The sequence below is a fragment of the Xyrauchen texanus genome, chromosome 49, assembly GCF_025860055.1.
Source record: "Xyrauchen texanus isolate HMW12.3.18 chromosome 49, RBS_HiC_50CHRs, whole genome shotgun sequence".
Taxonomy (NCBI): domain Eukaryota; kingdom Metazoa; phylum Chordata; class Actinopteri; order Cypriniformes; family Catostomidae; genus Xyrauchen; species Xyrauchen texanus.
The window spans coordinates 19,747,030-19,768,808 of NC_068324.1; the positions used below are offsets into that span (position 1 = coordinate 19,747,030).

Consider the following 21,779-nt stretch of genomic DNA (forward strand, 5'->3'; position numbering starts at 1 on the left):
TTTACGCAAGAATGATTTGGTTTGTCGCATTCGTGTGTCCGTTTACGCAAGAATGATTTGGTTTGTCGCATTCGTGTGTCCGTTTACGCAAGAATGATTTGGTTTGTCGCATTCGTGTGTCCGTTTACGTAAGAATGATTTGGTTTGTCGCATTCGTGTGTCCGTTTACGCAAGAATGATTTGGTTTGTCGCATTCGTGTGTCCATTTACGCAAGAATGATTTGGTTTGTCGCATTCGTGTGTCCATTTACGTAAGAATGACTTGGTTTGTCGCATTCGTGTGTCCGTTTACGTAAGAATGATTTGGTTTGTCGCATTCGTGCAGCTCTTTACATGAGCATGGTTTGGTTTGTTGCATTTATCCTGAAATTTATGTAACAATGGTTTAGTTTTTCACATTCGTGCACCAATTTACGAAAGAATGGTTTGGTTTGTCACATGCGTGTGTCGATTTCTGTAAGAATGGTTTGGTTTGTTGCATTCGTGCTTCAATTTACATAAGAATGGTTTGGTTTGTCACATTCATGCAGCAATTTATGTAAATTACAATTTACGTAATAATGGTTTGGTTTTGTTATATTTATGCAGCAATTTACGAAAGAATGATTTGGTTTGTCACATGCTTGCAGCAATTTATATAAGAATGGTTTGGTTTGTCACATTCATGTGTCAATTTCTGTAAAGATGGTTTGGTTTGTTGCATTTGTGCAGCAATTTATGTAAATTACAATTCACGTAACAATGGTTTGGTTTTGTTATATTCATGCAGCAATTTACATAACAATGGTTTGGTTTGTTGCATTCATGTGCCAGTTTATGCACAAATGTTGTGGTTTGTTTCATTTATGAGTCAATTTCTGTATTTATGGTTTTTAGAGCATCTTACTGTACAATGTATTTAATGAATAAAGCCAAAAGACTGGGACTGCATACCAATTTCCATACTTTTGCACTGTGAAAGGTACAAAAAGCACAATTTACAACATACTATAAAGACAATATATAGAAAGATACAACAGCCCTGAAAGCAACGTAGAGACTTCTCAGTTGATATTCTAGCATACTATGTTGAAGGGTGAAAGGTTTGTCAACACATCATAAAGTGATCATGGAGGCTAGCATTACAATATTACATTCAGATGTCTTCCATGTTGATGGTTCAACACAGATCTGTATACCTATTCAGTATCATAAGCCTTGTAATCATTTGCAAAAGATTAAAGTTTGTTTGGGCAAACAATGGAACTCCAATCTGTCAAGTGCATGTGCTTAATTGTGATCTTCAAACTAACAATAACATCCAAAAATAAAATCTGTATATAATCTGTACAATTCCAGAAATATGAACCACATAAAAAGGCCCTCAGAGACAGACTGTCTTGGGGTTAGTTTAAGTGGAAGGCGGCACAGGAAGCATTTAAAGTGACATATTTACAATATAAAAATCATAAAAGCCCTACTGATATTGAGCTTAATTCACAAAGCATGACTGGTTACCCAGAAAGGCTTTGGACAGGCAATGAACTTCGAGATCATCTGTGCATTATTTGATTTGGGAAATGTTGTCTGGGTACGATTTGTGGGTTTGTGATATTTGGTTGGACCATCACAATATGTGGGCCTGATAACAGTTGTTTCCAATTTCCTTGAAAATACTGAATTTGAGGCAATCCATTACATTCTAATTGCTGTGGTCATCATTGTTAAAAAAAAATAGGAAGCAAACATTCAGTAACCATGGTCTTCTCGAGAAGATCCTGAGTCTTAAATAAAGTTGCCATATCCATAACCATAACATGCATTCAGCTATCAATCACTCTACCATCAATTCTCCAAAAGACCCCAATCTAGAGATGACATTCATGACAAATGCTAAATTATTATGTATTCCCCCAATTTTCATTAAATAACAGAATACAAAGAGCAAAGTAATCCACTTTTCTAAAGCAGTGTGGGGTGAATTCACTAAGAATGAATTGCATGATAGCATTGTTTATTTCCGCATGCTTAAGAATCTGATTCGATAAAGGAATAATGTAAACCAGGTAACTGCACAAATGCACAGTTCATACAACATGAGCTATGTCATTTTGTGTTCCTGTAAACTGAAACAAACCTGTAGCTCTCCAATCTGAATTGCGCTTTTGCACATTCAAACATGGCGCTAGTGCGGTCAAATAAAAATTCGAAATTTGAATATTCTTAGAATTTAAGTAAATAAAATGTACATTCGAATGCTAAAACTGTGCATTTGAATTTTGGATATTTGAAAAGCACTGATGCTGAGTTCTGATTTATCGAATTCGAGTGCCAAAAAAGGCTAGACACAGCACAACAAATACAGTTTTACACAAAGCAGGTGTCTCGAGACACTTTTTAAAGTTCTTTTTAACTAGACACAGTATCTAAAAAACAGCGCTCTTGCACAAGACGCTGAATTAACAAAAACAGAGACATTCGCTCTAGGGCGTGTTTGAATGCTGTAGAAAAACAAATGGATGGTTGCAAGGGTTCAGTGTGAACAGCCCCTTATAGTAGGTGGAGGCATTCTCTCTTATCAGCGTTTCTCAGATTAAGCAATTAGTTTTTTAAACGATTTGTCAGGAAAGGTGTTCAACTTTCAAGATCCTCACGTTCTGTTCCATTCTGTTGTGTTGTGTCTTTTTGAACAGCCCCTTGCCTGGGCTCATAGTCTGAACCGCTTCACCACAGAGTTCAGCCGAATACCAATTTAAATCAGCTGACATTAAAATCATGATTTAATTTGAATTTGGTAAAAATTCAAATTTAGTTTCTCTGCCCAACTGACAGCCCTACATGGCGCCACGAGATATGTTATGCTAGGTTTTAAGTCAAGAATGAATGGGTCTCTTGTGTCTCGTAACAGCTCACAAAAAAGCTTTGTTTTAAGAAAGTTTTATACGTGCATAGACCACCTTTGACCGAAACGATACGGACAGCTGAGAGAACAAAGGAGAGACAAGGTGAGAGGTTACATAAGGAAAGGGGACTGTTTGGACATGGGTTCAATTTCATAAAATATTTAAAGTGATAGTTCACACAAAAAATGATAAGTCTGCAGCTGTGTCCCAAACGACACACTATACACTTGCAATATACACTAGGCACTCAGCCATGTAGTATATTCATTATCAAAGTGTTGTATCATCCCAAATGGAACACTTAAAGTTTTTTTACTACACTGAAGCGTTCGCCATTTCACGGCTGACGGAAGTGACGTTTCAAACACAAATGACGTGTTGTCGCTAGTTTTAGCGTGTTAGCTAACCTCAGTTCAATACTTGTATCTTAGGCTACGTCTATATTAATCCAGATACATTTGAAAATGTCATTTTCATTTCAAAATGCTCTCTGTCCACACTAGCATTTTCCAAAAGTTGCACTGAAACATATGAAAATGCTTAAATCATGTTACTGCGCATGTGGAAAATCCCCGTTGCATGTACAGTCTGAAACGCAAAAGTCCTCGTGTTCCGTCGGACACCAACTCCGAGTAAACTTCCCTTTACTTTTGAAGGAATGCAATGTGATGGTTGTACAAAGTAACATTTCATTTTTTAACAATGCTGTCAAAGTGAGTATCAGGCACAAAAGCGCCGCTATAGCACGGGCCACCATCTTGATTGTTTTGGTTGGATTGATCACATGACTGCATCACATGACAACAAACACATCATTTTCAGATATATACGTTTTTACAGTCCACACTAAAATGCAAAAACAGCGTTTTCAAATGTATCCACTTTTTTCAAAAAGCTCAGTAAGCTCAGTGTAAATGTACTACTCGCATTACATACACTACACAATGGCGTAGAATAGTGCAGATGTGTGTGGTTTGGGACGCACCTTGCCATTCTCACCCTCATGTCGAGATAAATGTATATTACTTTAACATCGATGCAGAACATCTATGCTGCTTACTTCCATTTAATGAAAGTGGATGTGATCAGTCAAGTCAAGTCAAGTCAAGTCAAGTTTATTTATAAAGCACACTTAAAAACAACAAATGTTGTAACCAAAGTGCTGTACAATTTTTTACAAACATTAATAACAGAATTTAATAGAACTTATAAAATGTTAAAAAGAACAAATTAATAAAACATTATAAAACCTACAATCAGGATCTATTAAGCAGAAAATGACTAAATAAAGCACCCTAAAGTTGTCCATATGACTTGTGCACTATATTTCAAGTCTTCTGAAGCCATATGACAGCATTATGAGACAGACTGAAAGTTACATTATTAATCACTGAAATGATTACCTGAATGAAGTCATATCATTCACTTTGTATGGAAAAGAGCAGTGTGGACATTCTTTAAAAAACAAAAAAAGACCTCTTTTGTTGCTCCATTGAAGAAAGAACATCATATAGTTTTGAACGACTCGAGGGCGAGTAAACGGACACATAATTGTCATTTTTGGCTGAACTATTTCTGTAAAGGACCATCTGGCAACCTCAACCATCTTTAAATATCTGCTCTTCATTCTGTATCCTCATTCTAGTTTTGGTCCTTTATCTTATCTTATTTAATCAAAACGTGATACCTGTACCACTCCATCACCGCCCTTTATCTTAATCAAAAACATCTACTCAATCCTCGCTTGATCAGTTATTAACTTCTGTCTCTGGCTTGACACTTCCACATACTTTTCCCATCAAATAGTGCTACAGGATATAAAAGAGTTCTCCATGTGATTTTGCTTAGTAATGTCTATTTTTTTTCTTTAATTTAGGCCTATTTGGTCACTTTGCATGGCTCAGATAATCTGTTTATAACCACAACATTGTTGACAAGGCACTGACATATGCATGCAGTCACTACCATAAATATGTGCCTTTATATGCCATTAAAACAGAGAATTACATTTTAGTGCTACAATTATAACTTTAGAATACAAAAGCATTGTAAAACATTAAATGAGATAAAATCATATATATTTGTTTTAATTGTATAATTCCATAATTGCATATGATATAACATAATTGCTTATTGGAAGGGACTGTACAAGTATGATGTATTGGTAACGTCATGCAAAAAAAAGAGAATATTCAATTTATTGCTACAAAAATGGATGGAGAGAGAGACAGACACACAGATAGATGGGAAAAAATGTGATGTGAGAATTGTTGGTCTTGTTACAGAAAATTTTGTACACCCATAAACTTCAGCAATTAGCTGGTAATTATGGATTACAGCAAAAGATGTGTAATTATACACCACTTCACTGCTTCTAAAGCCACAAAATTAATGTATGTTCTGCTATGCACTATCTATTTTGCAATAAAGAGAAACATACTCAGCGCCTGAGAAAACATACACACTGTAAACCCAGAGAAGTTCTACTAACTCCAAAAATTTGATTGACTCTTTTCAAAACTTAAAAGTCTTAAGTATGGATAAGTTGTTTTTCTGAAGGACTATATATTAAAAATATATATTTTACTCTAATCAAAATATGCGTTTACAAATGTATTCTTTTTAATTAACTGCAACTCAAAGTTTAAAGTACAGCAAACTTAACTGAAATACTTAAACAACTTTAAAAAATAAAATGTTTAAATCATGAATATACTTTGTATTATGTTAATTATTTACAGTAAAGTAATTTTAACTTACTTTATATTTAAAGTATATCATTTAAGTAACTTAAAAGGTGGTAGTAATGTTACTTAAAAAGCAATTGTTTTTTCAAGTTTCCCTAACTTAAAAATGTATATTTTGCAAATTAAACATAATAATTGTACAACAAAAAAGCAAACTGCATTCAGTAAACACATCCGGAAAATTTTATGTAAAAAGACAAGTACAACGCTGATAAAACATGAGGCACAACATGAACATTTGAGACATTTGACAGGCAAGCAACCAGCTCAGTCATATATCTAAAGAGTAACATGAAGGCATCCTGACAAGAGACGCATAAACAGAAATAATAGTTAACTAGGATAAAGTGTATACAGCCAGGGTTTGGGAGTAACAGAATACATGTAACAGGAATATGCATTTGAAATACAAAACATAAGTAAATGTATTCCACTACAGTTACAATTTAAATCATTGGTATTTAGAGTTCAGTTACATTCAAAAAGTATTTTGATTACTGAAGAGATTACTTTGCATTTTATTGTCATTTGTGTAATTTAATATTTAGTCCTTTCAGATGGAAAACATTTATACATATAAATGATGTGATCCAAAGTGCATTTGAACAGCGGTGAAACACTTTCTTATGATGTGTTACATTCATACGAGCAGACAGAGAAGAACGTTTGAAGTAAGTTTGAAGCAGAAGAAATAGAAATAAACCTTGTGTAAATTGTTAGCATTACGATAAGCTAAAATGCTTTTCTAGCCATTTTACATGCACATGTTACCAAGAAAATTCACGTTAGATCATAATTAATTTTTTTCTAGTAAGAACTTTGATATTAGGGAAAAAAAATCATATTCTTGATAATAATATTTTGTATTGATTTCCTGTAAAAATATCTAAAAATCCAACTTGATTGATCTTGTTTTAGAAACAACACTGCACAGGAACTGCTACATAAGAAGCTGGGGAATAACTGTTTCACACTCCAGCCTCCTTGTGTAATTTCACATAACAAGTGAAATTGAAAAAGGTTGGCGATCTCTTTTGGGTATGTTTGATCCAGTGCATGGATCAGTCCAAAAGTTCTAAAATTCATCCGAAAGCCTGGGCAGGTAGGTAATGACTTTTTTTGAGAACAACAGAAATTCTGGCCAGATTATAGTGAATTGCAGGATCTTTGAGTTCTCTGATGGCTGCTAACAGGGCAACGGCTGAAACACCAACCTCTGGCTCTTCTGAATCTTAAGCCTTAAATGCAGAAATGAGAAAAGTGCCAAAATACCATTGAGTAAAATCTGTTTTAAATGACATAATGGCCACTTAAAGGAATAGTTCACACAAAAATGAAAATTCCATTAATATTTAGTCACCCTCACATGTTTCAGATCTAAATGACTTAATTTCTCCATGAAAAACAAAATATTTTGTATTCTTTTGATTTCTTTCACCATATGAGTGAAAAGTGGCTCACAGCTTTGACGACGGAAGTGACGTTTCAAACACAAATGACGTGTTGCCGCTAGTTTTAGCGTGTTAGCTAACCTCAGTTCAATACTTGTATCTTAGGCTACGTCTATATTAATCCAGATACATTTGAAAATGTCATTTTCATTTCAAAATGCTCTCTGTCCACACTAGCGTTTTCCAAAAGTTGCACTGAAACGTATGAAAATGCTTAAATCATGTTACTGCGCATGTGGAAAATCCCCGTTGCACGTACAGTCTGAAACGCAAAGGTCCTCGTGTTCCGTCGCCGGACACCAACTCCGAGTACCCTTTACTTTTGAAGGAATGCAATGTGATGGTTGTACAAAGTAACATTTAATTTTTTAACAATGCTGTCAAAGTGAGTATCAGGCACAAAAGCGCCGCTATAGCACGGGCCACTATATATTTTGTATTCTTTTGATGTCTTTCACCATATGAGTGAAAAGTGGCTCACAGCTGTCAAGATTCATAACGGAATAAAACACACACACACACACACACACACACACCATAAAACTAGAGTAAAAGTAGTCAATATTACTCGTGTATGTGACGTTGATCCAAAAGTTGTTGAGTGGGGGGGGTTGTTCGCTGTCCTATTCTGCATATCGCGGCGCGCCATTCTGCTGCCCATTCTGCATAACCGTGCATTCAGCTTATCGCGGCCCACCGGGCCGCTCAGTCCTCCCAATGGCCAGTCCGCCCCTGATCTTCCCCAAAGAGCGTCGGCCCACCGAGAAAATGCCCGGTATGCCAGATTGCCAGTCTAGCCCTGTCTGTTCATGATACACAGTGGATGCCTTCAGAAGACTTAGTGTATGATGCACAAGCCAAATCGGGTACTTTGGACACTTTTCAATTTGAGGTGTCGTCTCTCCGAAATGCAGGAAGTGCATGAAGCTCAGTGATTCGCCTTGTATGAATATCATGTTGATCCTAAAAGTATATTTTTACTCTAATGTTAAATAGGGCACTTGTTGAATGTGTTTTCCTGCCTAAACATAGTGAATTGTCTAAAACCCTGCAGTTCTTGCCCATATTCATACCATTTTTAACCCTTATAATGATCTGATGATGTATACTTGTTTATAACTCGTATGAATAACGTGTTATTGTCAATGTTAAAGAAATATTCACCCAAAACTGATAATTCTCTTACCATTTAATCACCTTTATGCCTTCTCAAACTCATGACTTTTGCCCACAGAACACAAAGATATTTTTATTTAGATACGATGTGAAAATAAATCTTGACATCTGCATCTCCCTTGCATTCGCGGGCTATACAATTGCACCATACCAAAAACACTAAAAGGTCTGTCTATTATACAATATTTAGTATTGTTATCATTTAAAATTATTTTTGAAACATTATTTGAAAATAATTTATTTTCAGGTTAATTGAATCAATGCCATTTTTTTGCTTTCAAATTATTTTTCAAATGGTCTCAGAGGCCTGACGTTCCCCACCCCTGCTTTAGCGCAAGGGCGTTGTCACATTTAAGAGGTCTTAAAGAACAGTGAGATGCTGATTTTTTTTCTCTCAATAGGAAACATTAATCTGTAAATACAACATTTCAGCTCATTCACCATTCAATATGGGAAACGCTTAAATGATTCTGTTTTAAATGAATGCAAAGTCTGTTAAACCAAGCAACAATAACAAACATCAAAGATCATAATACCTTCAAGTCATGAACCTTGAGAATCTCAGCAAGTGCATCAGAAGTCTTTCCTGTCTTTGATGCCTTCTGACGATAGAAAGTCATCAGGTGAAGACTGTGGCGGTCAAGTTCTGCATAGAACATGTTTAGAAGATTCTGGTTTGTAATAGACCTAAAATGGAGTGACAAGAAAGACTCATTTAATTCACAATGGATTGAAAAGACAAACTTGAGAATAAACCGATTGCAGTTTGAAATATAATGTAAAAGTAGGCTATATCTGTGATTCCAAACGAAAAGCTGGCCAGAGATGCATTGGTAATGATCTCTTTTGTAGACATGGCATTGGACAAAATTTGGAATAAAGATGAGTATGTTGTAAATTACAGTACATGAGTAACTGTGCTGTGGATGGAAATGAGGCTGTCTCATACCAAGCCATTCCTTCTAATGATCAAACTTGTGTATGAACACAACAGTTCAGATAAAGGCACCTGATATTTGAGATAATATTTATCTTAAAGTTGCTTGGCAGTCAGGTATTGGGGGGAACTAATTAATTTCAAATTTCCCCATATTTAGAAAAAAAAAATTGTTTTTTTATATATATATAAAAATATATATATAAGGAAACAAGTCCAATCAAGTGCTCTTAGCTCTCAATATTCTGAAGAAAATGTGAAAAAAATTAACATAATTAGTAGTTCATTTACACAATAGCAACTGATTCAAACTTAATAAAATCTCTCTTTCTCTCTCTCTCTCTCAATACAATATTGTCATTAAACTGAAGTCGAACTCTGTAAACTGTATATGTAATGATTAGTTTGATCACCTAAACCAGCCATTCACATTGTCTCCCAACAAAAAGTCCATGTTTGGGACATTTATTAAACATTAATAAATACACTCACCTAAAGGATTATTAGGAACACCTGTTCAATTTCTCATTAATGCAATTATCTAATCAACCAATCACATGGCAGTTGCTTCAATGCATTTAGGGGTGTGGTCCTGGTCAAGACAATCTCCTGAACTCCAAACTGAATGTCAGAATGGGAAAGAAAGGTGATTTAAGCAATTTTGAGCGTGGCATGGTTGTTGGTGCCAGACGGGCAGGTCTGAGTATTTCACAATCTGCTCAGTTACTGGGATTTTCATGCACAACCATTTCTAGGGTTTACAAAGAATGGTGTGAAAAGGGAAAAACATCCAGTATGCGGCAGTCCTGTGGGCGAAAATGCCTTGTTGATGCTAGAGGTCAGATGAGAATGGGCCGACTGATTCAAGCTGATAGAAGAGCAACTTTGCCTGAAATAACCACTCGTTACAACCTAGGTATGCAGGAAAGCATTTGTGAAGCCACAACACGCACAACCTTGAGGTGGATGGGCTACAACAGCAGAAGACCCCACCGGGTACCACTCATCTCCACTACAAATAGGAAAAAGAGGCTACAATTTGCAAGAGCTCACCAAAATTGGACAGTTGAAGACTGGAAAAATGTTGCCTGGTCTGATGAGTCTCGATTTCTGTTGAGACATTCAGATGGTAGAGTCAGAATTTTGCGTAAACAGAATGAGAACATGGATCCATCATGCCTTGTTACCACTGTGCAGGCTGGTGGTGGTGGTGCAATGGTGTGGGGGATGTTTTCTTGGCACACTTTAGGCCCCTTAGTGCCAACTGGGCATCGTTTAAATGCCACGGCCTACCTGACCATGTCCATCCCTTTATGGCCACCATGTACCCATCCTCCGATGGCTACTTCAAGCAGGATAATGCACCATGTCACAAAGCTCGAATCATTTCAAATTGGTTTCTTGAACATGACAATGAGTTCACTGTACTAAAATGGCCCCCACAGTCACCAGATCTCAACCCAATAGAGCATCTTTGGGATGTGGTGGAACGGGAGCTTCGTGCCCTGGATGTGCATCCCACAAATCTCCATCAACTGCAAGATGCTATCCTATCAATATGGGCCAACATTTCTAAAGAATGCTTTCAGCACCTTGTTGAATCAATGCCACGTAGAATTAAGGCAGTTCTGAAGGCGAAAGGGGGTCAAACACAGTATTAGTATGGTGTTCCTAATAATCCTTTAGGTGAGTGTATATGGATCATTTAATGTGTGTAATTTCACATATTTAAAAAAAGAACATAAGTTCTGAATAAACATGAAATAACTTACTTCTGAATCCAGTTGGTGAGAAACGAAGCGAGGACACATCCTTAATGGTGAAAAACGTTCTTTCATGACGTCAATAATGAGGAAAACCTATAAATGCACTATAGGGCAAAATATAATTACTGCAGAATCTGTTACCTAAAGTTAACTAAAAACCTCGATAATAGTTTAAACAAATTAAAAATACAATTTCTGCTAACTTTGTTATAGGTTAAGAAGACTTTAAAACTTCAGGTTGTTGAACTATTTAACACATTTTGTATAAAGAGTACTTTGTTTAATAAATAACACTTCAGGTTTACAGTGCAGCAAAAACAGTTTATATGATCAATCTTTCAGAAACATTCAGCTCCTCAGACTGGGAAGTCACGTGCAGGAAGCTATAAAAGTCTCTTATATTAAATCATGAATATTCCAATAACGCAAACACCTAGACGTACACCTAAAGACCTCCTGGGTAAAAATGTGGTGGTACTTGGTAATCGGTAGCCGCCTTAAAACGTCTACGCCATTTGCAGAAAAACATAACTGTGTGGGTATTGCTTTACCCTGGCACTGCCAACCGTTTGCTTTCCATGCGAAAATAGGCTCACCAGACACCCTGGAAGATCCACACAGTCTATTGACAGGACTGAGCATGCTTGAGTGGAAAGTGCCATGGGGGAAAAGAAAGAGAGAGAGTGAGAGAGGGGGCTGGGATCACTTGGGAGGAATATCTGAGATTCCAGTACCTGGTCTGACCTTTGCGAGTGACCTCCCAGCGTGACTTACCTGGGAGGCTTCCTTTATTAGTGCCCTGGGGACGGTAAATCTATGAATTCTGGCAACTTTTCAGCTGCAGCACTGGGGTGTGCATAGTGTAGAAATTATGGGAGCGGGCCAGCATCATGATATACAGTGCATCCTAAATATATAAACATCGAAATGCCTGAACAGTTGCAATGACTCTACTCAACTCTGAGGTGCTACTAATAAAACACAAAAAACCTCATGAACATCTGACTTAAAGCTGTAAAAATATGATGTGTGTGTGTGTGTGTGTGTGTGTAGCAGATTTGTGCCTAGCACTGTCCATTTGTAGGCATAATTGTAGCTTTAATGTGTCTTTTACATTTTAACTTAAAAAAATCTAATTAAAGAATATATATATATATATATATATATATATATATGATATATATATATATATATATATATATATATATATTACATACATTTTAGCTTTAAAGTCAAGAACATGAATTTAAAACAATTCATACAAAATAAATAAATTAAAAATCAATTTTTTATACAAACAAAACACATACATATATATATAACATGTAATATATTATGTAATGTATATAGATATATACACTGATCAGCCACCTGCCTAATATTGTGTAGATCCCCCTCGCACTGCCAAAACAGCACCAACCCACATCTCAGAATAACATTCTGAGTTTATATTCTCATCACAATTGTACAGAGCAGTTATCTGAGTTACCATAGACAGTTTGAACCAGTTTGGCCATTCTCTGTTGACCTCTCTCATCAACAAGGTGTTTCCATCCACAGAACTGCTGCTCACTGGATGTTTTTGTTTTTAGCAACATTCTAGAGACTGTTGTGTGTGAAAATCCCAGGAGATCAACAGTTACAGAAATACTCAAAACAGCCCATCTGGCACCAACAATCATGCCACGGTCCAAATTACTGAGATACAATTTTCCCCATTCTGATGGTTGATGTGAATATTAACTGAAGCTCCTGACCCGTATATGCATGATTTTATGCACTGCTGCCACACGATTGGCTGATTAGATAATGTATATGAATTAGTAGATGCACGGGTGTTCCTAATAAAGTGGCCGGTGAGTGAATATACTGTATATACAGTATATAACATTTTAAATAAATTAAATTAAAAATAACTAAAAGCCATTATTTATCACATTTTATCATGCAGATAAAAGCAATAACTAAATAAATAAACCTCAAAATGTTTAGGTCAATTTTGAGCAACAGTCAGATTTCCAGTCAGTGCCATATATAGATACTAAATAATCCAAAAGGTTGGATCTGTAAGTCTGCAAATGTGTAAATAAATTTTGACATACTGTATGTCTGCTATCTCATAACCACACAATCTTAGAGAAACCCAACTTTGCACTAGTACCGGGACACACATGTCGTTTATGGCACTTCTCTCCGGTGGCTAATGACAGTCCATTAATGGCAGTGAAGTGTGCACCAAAAGCATGAGAAAAAGTTCAGCAGTTTCAATATCATAAAAGTTCTACATCATCCCAAACAAGTTAAATCATCCTCAGGTAAATCTGTATATTCTCTGATTAAGCACGTCCACATTAATACATGCACACAAGCGTCAAGTGGATAAATTGGACCCTCACCTTGCAAGCGGTGCTTAAACTCCCAGCAGCTCAGCATGTATTCATTCCTGACACGCTCCTCTCACTCTTGCTATCTGATGCCTCATCCACAACTCACCGCATGGCTCTTATTACATTCAAATACAAGGAGAGGGCAAGAGAAAGAAGGAAAACTAGTGAGAGAGAGAGAGAGATAGAGAGAGAGAGAGAGAGAGAGAGAGAGAGAGCTTAGGCCAGCCCAGATGATAAGTGAAGCTGACAAAACTCTCCCAAGTTTGAGAAAGCATTTCATTTAAAAAAAAAAATTGACAGTGTTTTCAAAGGAGCATTGTATTTCTTTTTGCATTAAATCCCAAACCTAATGTTTTTTGAAATTCTGCCATCAGAAATTCATAATAATCCTGGCAATTTTAAGCAAAGTGGATTTTAAAATGTAACTTTCATATCTTTGAAAAGTAAGTTGCACAATTATTGTAGGGGAAAAAATGTTTCTCACTATCTCTCTCTCTACAGCTGGAAAAGGAAAACACACCTGCATTTATTAAAGAAGATAATGACTCTCGATGAGGAGAAGTTGATGAAATTCTCTTCCTTTTTTCCTTTTCTTTTCACGAAAACTGATGACAGCTTCTCAGCATGTTTCAGAGAAACATTCCTCTCTCTGTATCTGTGGGTGTTGAGATGAGATAGCGATGCAATTGCAAAATTACTAAATTAGCTTATTGATAATTCTTTCATTATAAGACAGTATAAATCTTGATTCTGAGTATGCAATTTGGTAATAAATAATACTAAATACTAGGATCAGACACATGAATTTTTGCGCCGCACAATGGGCATTTCACCCGGAAAATGGAGCTGGAACTTACCGCTTTGGCCACTGGGGGCAGCATTTCATATTTCATTAAGCACAGACCATTTAGCTAAAGAAAAGTCAACCTACAATTTCCGATTTCACAGTGAGATCAGTCTGGTTATTGACAACCTGGAGGAGGGCTATATTAGGAAAGTGCTGTGGACTGGAATGCCTTATAGTGATTATTGTAAAAAAAAAAAATTGTGGTTGTCAGGATTTCCGTGGACAAAGGTTGAAAGACATTTGTAAGAAACAGAAGAAAGAACGTGCAAGCTCATTAGAGCCAGAGACAACAGGGGCTGGATGAGTCTCTTGGAAGTTAGTGAAGTAAGACTAGTTGTTCTATAAAGTCGCTAACAAGAGGTCTTCATGGCCCAGATCTTTGGCGTGAACAACGGTGAAGAGTGAGAGGGAACCAGTCTAGGTATGATCATCATTATAGCTGAAGGTCTAGAGAAGGAGTTAGACAGTAGGGTTCAACAGAGTCCAGGAGAGAAGCAGCAACAATTTAAGCAGAGAAAGCTGTTGGGTCAACAGCTGTAATGTTGCAATGGGATTTTAGAGATTAATGCTTCGGGACCAACTGTACCAACAGATGGGCAAGGAAAGCAAAATCCTTTGGCAGCATGTAAAATCTAAATTCAGGTATTGATTAGTTCCAGAAAATGCAATTAGTCCAATATAATGACTTGCATGTTCACAGATACAAAATAAATACAGTCTGCAAACAAACACTAGAAAGCAGAGGCCATTGCCACTTTCAAATACTCAAACACCAGAAGGGGCACATTGGTGAAGAAGATCATTCCACATCACATAAATATGCATACAACCTAAGAGATATATAATACCTGGGAAGAGCTATGCATTGGCATTACAACTCAAAGGCAGTTGCCTGGCTTCCACAGAGTAGATGTCTGCAACCCAACCTGAGTCCGACGGGACAAGATGGAAACAAATCGAGACACCTGCGTTCTGTTTCATTTGTTGCACTGTGCCTAGCACAGGTGTCACAAAGATTTATGGCCCTATTTTAAGAGTGCTATGTCTTTAGCGCAGACCTGTGTGATACATCATATGTGCAAATTCAGTGAGCATGTCAATTAAGTTTTGATATTTTCATTCAAGCATGTGCTAAGTCTAGGTACCAGTGGGTTGGTGAAATTGCGTGTACAAAACTCTCGGGCTGGGTCATTTAGCTCAGGTTATTGCACCATCTGCGTCCGATTGTATATTCTATTCCCTGTCAAGCAATGTCTATTTAAATAAATATTTTTTAGATTAAATGGGCTGTGTGCAATGCATTAGAAAAAAGAAATGTGGACCATTTGAAAGTTGTCATACAAAACACACTTATTCATATTATTATTACACAAATAGTGGCCTGTATTAAAAGTGATCAATAGCTATTTGATATCACCTGCTGATAAAATCTCCAAACTGCAAATGCAGCAACTGAGTTTAGACTTTGAACAGAGAATAGAGTTGGTTCTCATACGTCTTAGCACAATTACCTATTTCCCAGGAAAATAGCAAATTGCGCTTTGCTCCGCTTGGTTAGCACACAGTACACCCACAGTTTACCCACATAAACCCACAGATAGCACAAGCACTCAAACTCACACCAACTTGAGCTGGTACAGAAATTGCGCTTAGAATTAGCACTCTCATGAAAATTGGATAAGATGCTACTATATGTCATTGCGTGAAGCTGGTGCGAACAAGAACAATGTTCTAAAGAAGTTCGGTATGCAAAGAGGACTTAATGTGACTGTTGCACATAATTCTAGATTGTTATTCACCCAGCAAAGTTACAGTGTTTGATAAAAAGTTGGCCAATGATTTTCTCTTCTGCACTGTTGTGCTATATGCTTACTGTTATTTTCCTGTCAAGAATGTTGCCTATGATGCCTATTGCAACAAATTTACTTGCATGGGGAGGAATCATAAACAGAGTGAGCGATTCCAGGCTTAAAATCTGATGCTACTGGGTCAGGGTCGGGTATGGATCGGGATCTGGCCCGTGCATACCTCTACCATTGAGGTACGCAACGTGAACACTGCCATCTTTCCTCATGATCTGAAGCAAACCTAGTTCCACTTTTTGGAGCCATCAACTGAGCTATACGTTCTAAATTAATGGCCATCAATGGAGAAACAGGCTTATTCCCCTGAGGTGTAGTTACGGCAACTACCAGCAGAGGCTAGCTGCCGAACATTACTAACTAAACCCAAGCCCCTTGCATAAAACCAGGTAAGTATTCTTGTCATGCAGAGAGTGAAGAGGTCTAGCACAGTGGTTAAATCTAATAACCGAAAGATGGTAGGTTTGAGACTTGGAAGGGGCAATCACCACTGCGCCAAGACACTTAACCCCAGGTTCCTCCAGTGGGACTGTTCTTGCATGTTGCTGGCAAACAGTCTGATAAAGAATAACTGGACAGGCTCATGCTAGAGAGAGCAGGTCCAGAGAAGTAAAACCAGTTTGTCATCATCCAGAGGTGGCTCGGCTACACTGCTCTGTTCCTGGAATATGCACGTGTGATCCAGGGTAAGCAAGGGAAAGATACAATGCTGGGCTTATGGCAGCAGCAACTGGAGTGCAATATGCTCCAGATGTGCCTAAGCACTTGCTGCCAGCTGAGTTTTCCCTTGGCCACATGCACCCATTGTGAGCCTAGTCGAGGGCCGGAAATCAAAGGGATGGGACTGCAATAATAGAAGGGTGAGGAGTTCTTCCATAACATGACGTACTGTTTAAAAAAAGCAAATTTTTATAAAATTCTTCACTTTGTCATTATGTACATTTGTTTTGCAGTGCACAAAGCTGTTAAATACATGTTTATAGTCACTTTTATGAGTGATCAGAGGCTCTTGTTAATCAAAAAAAGTTTTTTAGCACATCATTGCCACATAGGTAAGTATGCTTTTGGGAAATGCTCACAAACATTACAGGGCACGAACATGCTACTCAAGTTGAACTTGTTTCGGGAACAGGGGCCTGTTTTTTGATAACTCATTTTCAATAACCTTATTACAAGCTGAATGCTCAATTGTTTCCAGTCTTTTTCTTCTTTTACACTTTCCAGTGTTCATTGAAGTTGGAGTGATGAAACATACAGCTCTGGAAAAAAGAAACCAGTGCACAATTATCAGCTTCTCTGGTTTTACTATTTATAAGTATGCAAAAGTAGAGTAAAATGAACATTTTGTTTTTTATTATAAAGTAGTGACAACATTTCTCCCAAATTCCAAATAAAATATTGTCATTTAGAGCATTTTGCAGAAAATGACAACTGGTCAAAATAACAATGGTCGAATAATGCAAAGAAACCAAGTTCATATTCATGTTTAAATGACACCACATTAATGTTTTAACTTAGAGTTAAGAAATCAATATTTGGTGGAATAACTCTGATTTTCAATTGCAGCTTTAATGCGTCTTGGCATGCTCTTTACCAGTTTTTCACATTGCTGTTGGGTGACTTTATGCCACTCCTGGTGCAAAAATTCAAGTAGCTCGGCTTTGTTTGATGGCTTGTGGCCATCCATCTTCCTCTTGATCACATTCCAGAGGTTTTCAATGGGGTTCAGGTCTGGAGATTGTGCTGGCCATGACAGAGTCTTGATCCGGTGCTCCTCCATCCACACCTTGATTGATGGGTGTATGGAATGCAGCATTGTCCTGCTGGAAAAGAAAATCCTCAGAGTTGGCAAACATATTCAGAGTAGAAGGAAGCAAGTTTCCCTCCAGGATAACCTTGTACATTCATGATTCATGCGCCCTTCACAAGGATGAATCTGCCGATTCCAGCCTTGCTGAAACATCCCAGATCCTCCAACAAATTTCACAGAGAGTACGAGACACTGGCTTGAAGGCCTCTCCAGGTCTACGTTTAACCATTAGACAGCCAGGCGGAGGATCGGTGATGATCTGGGGGTGCTTCAATCAAGAATGGCAGGAATCAAGCCTCGTACAAAGTTATCCTGGAAGAAAACTTGCTTCCTTCTGCTCTGACAATGTTCCCAAACTCTGAGGATTGTTTTTTCCAGCAGGACAATGCTGCATGCCACACAGACCGGTCAATCAAGGTGTGGATGGAGGACCACCGGATCAAGACCCTGTCATGGCCAGCCCAATCTCCAGACCTGAACTCAATTGAAAACCTCTGGAATGTGATCAAGAGGAAGATGGATGGCCACAATATGGAATATGAACTTGTTTTCTTTGCATTATTCGAGGTCTGAAAACACTGCATATTTTTTGTTATTTTGACCAGTTGTTATTTTCTGCAAATAAATGCCCTATATTACCATATTTTGATTTGGAGTTTAGGTGAAATGTTGTCTCTGTACTTTATAGAATAAAACAAAAACATTAATTTTACTCAAACACATACCAATAAATAGTAAATCCAGAGAAAAATATAATTGTGCAGTGGTCTCTTACGGCATACTGTCAAATGGTAAGAGCATAGCACAGTTCGGCACAATGAATTAACAAATGTTTTACAAATATAAGCCAAGGCTGGTTAAACTCAATCATATGCAATTCTGCTTGGCAGCTCATGATAAATTCCTCATTCAAACCTGTATAATCCATCATGAAACCGGCTGAGGTATGTGTCCATTTTCGCTAGTCTTTATTTTCACTCGCGAAGTTGACCATTTTTTGTTGGAATTAAAAGTAGCAGTGATTGTTCAAGTAAAAAATTTAACTTAAAACTTAAAAGAAGAACTTGCATCAGTTTTGGCTGTGAGATGGTGTTCATGATTATAAGGGCAAATTCCCTAACTATTAGGAATCTGGAGTAATCTACTAAATGCACTGTATTCTGGATTTCATTGCACTGAATATTTCCACACAATAAGATAAAAGTAAAAATGTGTGTCTGAAAACATTATCTTACAAGTACAGTAATTATAATTAAGCTTCACCTTATCACAAGCAACATATAATTGTTAGGTGGAGTCTGGCTTTCAGCTGCTGGCTGCAGTGCAAAAAACACTTCCCATAAATGCAGTATTATTTACTGTGTGAAATCTCTTCTCTGATTGTGTGCACTATCATCTAACATGTATGGAGATGGGCCAACCTCAATCGTTAAAACATATGCATTGATCACAAGGCCAACAGGCAGCTAGCTTTTATGATATAGCAGCTATTTTTATCCAAACCAACTTTAAAGTATCATCGTAACTAGGCGTTAAATGAATAGTTTACCCGACAATGAACATTATCTTGTAATTTACTCATCACATAATTGTGCCACCAAACCCTATTACTTTTTTCTTCCATGGAATACAAAAGCAGACAAATCTTCACACAAATTTGCCATATAATATAAGTGAATAGTGACTCAAGATTGTCAAGCTCCACAAAAGTACAAAAAACACCATAGGAAATGTAGTCGATGTAACTTGCGACTTATGCATTACATTACAAGTCTTCTGAAGTCATGTAATCACTTTGAACAGACCAAAGTTAACATTTTTGTTCCCTATCAAATCCCACCTGCGCAATATTTGCTTTGGGTGCTATAAATTTGAGTTAATCAATGATTTGATTTGAGAGGGAATAACGCTCCTATATCACCACCTAAGGGGCCATTCACACCGAACAAGTTTTTTTCTATGGTAAAATGTGCCTGAGAAACTTCTTTGACTGTTTGCCGTGTCTTGCTGTGTTTTTTTAGCGTCTTAAGCAGGACTGACACATTTTTTCCGAATTTGTGTTTGGTTAAAAAGAACTTGAACTCTTAAACTCTGTGTCAGTACACCTGTGTTCTGTACTCTTTATTGCACTGTATCTTGTGAGAGGGCGTTCTGTCTGAACGGCCCCTAAGGGGTTTGAACCTAATACCTTTTGATAACATCCTAGTTCTTTAACCACTATGTCATTCCTCTCACTTATTGACTGTTCCCATGAGATTGGGTTGCTTTCCTACTGAAAAGACCAGCTTAGACCAGCATACATATCCTGGCTGGTTTATGCATGGTTAGTGAAAGTTTGGTGCTAGTCTTTCTGTAAATCAGCATAGCGATGCTGTTGACCAGCAATCTCAGCTGGTGAAGCAAGTGATCAAGGAAATGTTGCTACTTAAGCACTTGAAGAAGCTTAATGAGTACACCTGCATCCAAAACACCAGCAAAAGATTAGCTTTTTAAGTAGCCAATGAAGCCTGTTGAGGACACAAGCATCCAAAACACAAAATGCACTTACAGTATACTTGACACAGCATGTTTGCAGCAAAGCTATGGTTTAAATGAAATGATCAGGTACAAGACTTCAAAATCAATGATTTAACCCATGTGATGGAGGGTATACATAGGTCTTCCTTTGATGTAAATTTAAGCATGGTGCATGTCACTACAGATGTTCCACAAAGCCTGAAATTCAGCAGTAACTATGGAAGCAGTTGCTCATTTCAGTAGCGGTGTCTTCAGTTATACAGTAAGGGAATCATGATGTGATTGCTGTGGTTGTTAATCAAAGCCATGATGCACTTTATTGTGTTTATTAAGACCTTTGACTTATAGAGTGTGGCTTTGTGTGCTTGGTTTCTGCACAGCTCTCACAATCAGTCTAGTGCCCTCTGTGCTCTGCGTCACCACAGATTTTCATTAAAAGCAGACAGAGGGCTGCATTGTCTTCTGTAAAAAACAGTGAGTCTAGCACAAGACATGAAGAGTGTGGTGGGACCTTTATATTTTGTTTATTGCCCTTTGTAAAGAAAAATATCTGGACTTATAAGCTCTCTTTGTCAGTTTTTCTCTCATTATCTGCTTCCTAAACAAACATAGGTCCCACTTTATATTTTGTTTTCTTTGATTACTGTTATAAATTAAGCAATTGATTCAATGTGCATATTGTGTATGTATGTATGAGATTTTCATTGCTGCTACCAAGGTTGGACTATGGGTAGATTTAAGGCTAGTTTAGGGGATAGAGTTAGGTTTAAAGGAAGGTTTAGGGCTAGAATTAGTTTAGGGGTAGGGTTAGGTTTAGCGGAAGGTTTAGGGGTAGGGTTAGGTTTACAGTAAGTGGTCAGTTTAGGGTTAGGGTAAATGTAGATTGAGGAACTAACCCTAACCCAAGCCTAACCATAGCCCTTAAAAGTATAGGAGTATGATTATGTTTTCAGTAAGCGGTAGGTTTAGGGTTAGTATTAGGGTTAGGAGTTAGGGTTAGGGTTGGGGGGGTTAGGTAGGGTAGTGTTACTTTGGGTTTATTTTTAGGGTTGGGTAGGATTAGGAATGGGCCTAACATTACGAATATATGAGAAATGACATGCCAGTACTCTAAATATAGGTACAATGTAACTTATGTACACAATAAGTCATCCGTATAAAACGAAATTTTTTATTGAAGTACAGTATCTAGTAAAGACACCTAATATAAAGTTGATTCCAAACATGTGCCGCCCATGTGCTCACACATACAGTAGTATGCAGTCTGCTGTGCATTAGACAGGCAAATGGGAAGGTAGTCAGCTGAAGGGTGAGGTCCAAAATCCCTTGTCTCTTCAGATATATCAATACATATATATATATATCCTTTTATATCAATATCTATCTGTATTCTGTTG

General features: G+C 37.3%; 1 protein-coding gene across 1 annotated transcript in view; it reads right to left on the bottom strand.

Moving 5' to 3' along the window:
* Window positions 1-13,399, bottom strand: part of LOC127640299 (zinc finger protein 469) — a 130,794-nt gene extending 117,395 nt beyond the window's left edge. Inside the window, exon 1 of the mRNA XM_052122744.1 lies at window positions 13,356-13,399. The gene's annotated coding sequence lies outside the window, so the exon portion shown is untranslated. The remainder of the gene's footprint in view (window positions 1-13,355) is intronic.
* Between the last annotated feature and the right edge of the window lie 8,380 nt (window positions 13,400-21,779).